Source organism: Echinops telfairi, unplaced genomic scaffold (assembly GCF_000313985.2).
Source record: "Echinops telfairi isolate 266 unplaced genomic scaffold, ASM31398v2 ScPeMD7_1713;HRSCAF=2227, whole genome shotgun sequence".
Taxonomy (NCBI): Eukaryota; Metazoa; Chordata; class Mammalia; order Afrosoricida; family Tenrecidae; genus Echinops; species Echinops telfairi.
Window position 1 is genome coordinate 18,050,117 of NW_022105611.1, and position 5,226 is coordinate 18,055,342.

At 47.6% G+C, this 5,226-nt stretch overlaps 1 pseudogene; it reads left to right on the forward strand.

Annotated features, from left to right (window-relative positions):
• Positions 1-4,109: 4,109 nt before the first annotated feature.
• On the forward strand, positions 4,110-5,178 carry LOC101650676 (annotated as a pseudogene).
• The last annotated feature ends 48 nt before the right edge of the window (positions 5,179-5,226 follow it).

Below are 5,226 nucleotides of genomic sequence, written 5' to 3' on the forward strand. Positions count from 1 at the left end.
CAAATAAACAGCGTTCAACAGTGTGGACCTACATACCCATAAGCACTCTGCCCATTTGTACAACTTATAACAAAGTCCGTTGTAAATGGAGGTGGTCATTTGAACACACAGCCTAGGGGACACATCTGACACCTTGGCGACACAGGGAAGGAGAATTCAGCTCCACACCAGCCCAAGGCCAGATGTCATGAGGCAGAGGTTAGACATGCCTCCACACTCCATCTTTCTTTACCCTATTCTGACGCCAATCCTTTCGCCCACAACACTCTACTTTTCTGCTGGGTTCTATAATGCATTGCAGTGGCCACCCAGAGCTCTCAGACAACACCCACAAAGATGGAGGATGATTAGGGAAGTTAACGTGTTTTATTTGCACAAGCCAGGATCAGAAAACATTAAGGGTACAACCATTGGTCCCTAGCTATGCCTCCCCTCAGCCAGCACCACATCTCTCTCTCTCTTCCTCTCTGCCCCATGCCCCCTTGACCTCTGCCTCTGAGGGCCAGGAAGCCGGCCGGCTGCTCTGTGGCACACTTTCCAAGTCTCTCTCAGCGCCACTCCTCTGCTCTGCTTCTGTTGGTCTCTGGCTGCATGACCTCTGCTGACTCTACCACTCCAGGCCAGGAGGGATCTCAAATGTGCTTGGCTGCTGGCCCTTCTTCCTTGAAGAACCTGCGGATTCTCTCCTCCTGCTTTTGAGACACCTCAGTCCTATACCCACGAATCCCCTCCATGAAGGTTTGTTTCACTTGCATTATTTCCATGGTCCCACCCAAACCCTCAGTGGGAGTTACAAAGACAAGGATAGAAGAGCCATTCCAAGAAATGGCACTTCACCACATAGTTCTAATGGACTGGTGAAACCAGAGCTAGAGTGTGGCAGAATTCAGATAGCATCAAAATTGTCCTGCAAGAGCGTTGTCGCCTAATAACACCTAAAGAAAATATGAAGCTCCCTCAACCTCCTGAAGGACAGGGTCACAGCTGGTCATCAAAAAACAAAAACAGAAGCCCTTTCACCCCAATTTGATTTAAGCAATCTTCATTTCCCACAGTAGTAAATTTTCTAGCTGCTTCTTCCAGACCTCCAAGTACTGAAAAGGAAGTGTTCCTTCAAGGGGAAATTATGTTAAGATACGGTAAGTGAATCAGATTTTTTTACATTGGAAATATAGGAATTGTGCTAGAATAACAAGAGCTACAACCACCCCAATCCCCTGTGAGTTGCTGTGAGTCAAAGTTGACTGGGCAGCACAGGACAACACCCACAACCCGCACACAGGCATGGTTACGCAGGAAGCAGATCCTGAGATAGAGTTCAGCAGAACTGTTGTGACCACACTCCTAAAAGGAAGAGGAAGACCGCAGGATTGGACCCAGGGATAGACCCAGCTGAAAGGGCCTATCAGGGTTGTCCCAGTGGCTGGACGTTGATATTGCCACATCCTGGACTGGCCATTGGACGTGGGCTGTGTTGAGATAGGCACGCCCTGGCAGAGAAGACTCTGCAGCCACCTAAGGTGATTTCAGAAGAACAGCTAGCACTTCCTGAAGTTGGGACAGCAAATCTTTCCGTAAAGGCATGGCCGAGTGGCCTGTCCCAGTGTCCAGTGCACAAAGTAGAGTGGACAGCGCGCAGGACGAGAACTGGCCAACCACTCTCTCTGTTACTTACCGTTCTGCAACTTCAGGCAGGTCGTCCTCTTGCCAGAGACACGTCTCAGCGTACCCAGATATAAGCGGGTCAAACTACAGCCCAATTCACCCTTTGCAGCTTACCATGTAGTTTTATGTGCATGAACTCACCACAATCTTGTGAGGAGGATAATAACAATGGTTTCTAACAAGCTCAAGGTCTGAGGGCTGGCATGGGCCTACATACTACCTGCTACTGCTTCAGCGTACACAGAAATGAGAGTAACCATGTTTTGACTAGGAGTCCCTGACATGGTTAGGTATTTGACAAAAATGATTAACCAAAAGTTTGGAAGTTCAAACCCACCTAGGTGTACCTCTGAAGGAAGGCAGCTGGTCTGGTTTGTCTTTTTTGGTTTTGGTTAGTGTAGTGGACTGAGTTGTGCCACCCTCAAAAGTCTCAGAAGTGCCAGCCTGTGCTAACTAAAATGTGATCTTGTTTGGAAATACAAGATGTTATCAGTTAACAAGTAATACTGCATTTGAATCATGGTGTTGGTAAAGAATATTGAACATATACCACGGACTGCCAGAAACACAAACAAATTGTTCTTGGAAGAAGTATAGCCAGAATGTTCCTTAGAAGCTGGGGTGGTTCCATCAACTGCTCTGAAAGGATGACATTAGAAGACTCTAGAGAGAGTGGGAGAGAAATGTAGACTGAAACTCCATCAAAGAGACCAGGGTTACTGATCTGAGTGAGACAGGTGGACACACACACACACACACACACACACACACACACACACACACACGATTATGACCTTTAGTTACCCTTCTGTCACCCCACCCCCGTGCTAGAATTATCAACCATTTAAATGGAAATGGCAGCATTTAGAACAGTGGTTCTCAACTTTCCTAATGCCGCAACCCTTTAATACAGTTCCTCAAGTTGTGGTGACCCCCCAACCATAACATTATTTTCATTGCTACTTCATCACTGTACTTTCACTACCGTTATGAACCGGGCGACCTGCAAGTCGAGAACCGCGGGTTTAGAAGGTTCAGAGGGTTAGGAAAGAAAGAGGAAAGGGGAGAAGCATAGGGACGAAGCAGAACAGGAGATGGTACTTTGAGGGGATTGCAAAGGACAAGATGAAACAAAATCTGTATGGATTGTTGAACGTAAAGCATGTTTTGTTTTTAAAAAAAACAGCTCTGTAAACTTTCACCTAATTCACAGTAATCGTAATAATAATAATAAGCAAGGTAAGTGATACTTTGTTTCAGGCACTTTGGCTATGTTGTCAGGAGGGACCAAGTTCCTGGAGAAGAACATCAGAGAAAAAGAGGAAGGCCCTTAATTAGCTGGGTTGACACAGGGGCGGCAATAATGGGCTTCAACATAACACCAGTGGTGAAAATGGTACAAGACTGGACAGTGTTTTGATCTGTTGTCCATCGGGTCACTGTGAATTGTAACCCATGGTACCACCAGGGTTCTTTGTGAGTCTGGGATGAATAGAGAAACAAATCCAGGGAGACTCCTATGTGTATAAGAAAGAGGTTTATATACAAGAGCAATTGAATATTGAGAAAACATCCCAGCCCAGTCCAGATCAAGTCTGTAAGTCCGATATTAGACCATAGGTCCAATACCAATCTCTAAAGCCCTCTTCAGACTCAAGAAACACATGCTGAGCGCAGGAAGATCACAGGCCAGTCGGTGGGAAGTCTTGTGGATGCAGTGGTGGTGTAAGCATCACAGAACTGGCAGGGGTCTCCATGTGGCTGTTCCAGCGCAGGGCACTAGCGTAGTTCCATGTGTCTTGTCAGTAGAGAGCCTCTCAGGAATTGTGTAGAGAGTCTCCTGCCTCCAAGGAGGAAATACCAGAATTCCCAGAATCCTCAGAAGGCCATGCCCACACAGAGGCCTCATTGGCTATGACCTGATTGACAGCCTGGATTCCACCCCTACACTCTTAATCCTCAAATTGACACCAGCTTATATAACTACCACAGGCTCCCTAAAGCCACCCAATATGTGGTCTTTTGATGTTATCCTAGAAAGTGAACATAAACTGCTTTGAAACTTAGAACAATGTGATTGAGTAATTTCTTATCTGTTGAATCTAACAAAAAGTTGGGACTTTATTATGCTTATCTTTTCTTTAATTTTTCCTAGTCATTCATTTTTTGTTTTTTACAAATGTGTATGTCCATGATGGATTAGAAAATTAGAAAACAAGTTCCCATGTATTCTTCACAAATTTTGTTCCGAAGTCCCATATTGCTGCCGATTGTGTTATATTAGAAATGCTCCAAATTTATTTATCTTCCACTCCTTAATTTGGCAATGACTATGTGCCCAGTGGTACAGTAGGGAACCAGTTGAGCTGCTAACCCCAAGGTCAGCAGTTCTGACTCACCAGCTACTCAAGGAGAGAAAGATGAGGCTTTCTGCTCCTGTAAAAATGTACCAATTGGCTCCTGGTGGAGCGCGGCAGCGCGCGGAGAACGCGGGGACAGCCGGGCCCCGGAGACGCGCCCTTCGGCCAGCCCGGGAGCAGTGCCCGGTCGAGATTGTGGTTGGCCGGTCGCAAGTCTCCCTGGTCTCAGCGTAGGTCAGTGCGAAGCCAGTCCAGCGATCCGCCAGGGGCTCCGCCGCCGGCGCTCGCAAGCCGCGGGTTAAGAAGAAATCGCATCCCCGCAAGACCAGGAGCGAGGAGGTGGCCCAGAGCAAGGAGGTGGCCCGGAGCGAGGAGATCGCCAAGAACGAAGAGGTGGCCCCGAAAGAGGAGGTCGCCCGGAGCGAGGAGATGACTGGGAGCAGCCTGACTGTCACCCACAGCAATGAGAAGTACGCCATTCATGTAACCCCACAGCAGGGTGCCCTAGAGCCCATCGTTCAAGACCTGGCCCAGGTTGTTGAAGAGGCTGCAGGGGTCCTGCGGCCTTGTCAGAAGCTCATATTCAAGGGAAAACCTCTGAAGGAAATGGAACAACCTTTGTCAGCACTTGGGATACACAATGGTTGCCGGGTAATGCTAATTGGAAAAAAAGAATTGCCCAGAGGAAGAAGCTGAATTAAAGAAATTGAAAGCTTTGGAGAAATCTGTAGAGAAGATAGCTGGCCAACTGGAAGAGTTGAGTAAAGATTTTGTTGGAATCCAGCAGGGTTTTCTGGCCAAGGATTTGCAGGCTGAAGCACTTTGCAAACTTGACAGGAGAGTGAAGGCAACCATCGAGCATTTTATGAGGACCTTAGAGGAGATTGACACGTTGATTCTGCCAGATTTCAAGGAGAGTCGACTGAAAAGGAAAGGCTTGGTGACAAAGGTTCAGGAGTTCCTGGCCGAGTGTGACACGGTGGAACAGAACATCAGCTAGGAGATGGAGTGGCTGCAGTCCACAAACTTGGCCCTGGCAGTGAGGTGGGGCTGGGGCTGGGGCTACGCTGCCCTGAAAAACAGCACGCCACCTGCTCTGCCATCTCCAGAATGGAAGTCACCGGCTTTCTCCTGGCCTGCTTGGCATAAGTGACCAACTGCCAGTTTTCTTACTCCTAAACCTGTTCTCTTTTTTTTTTTT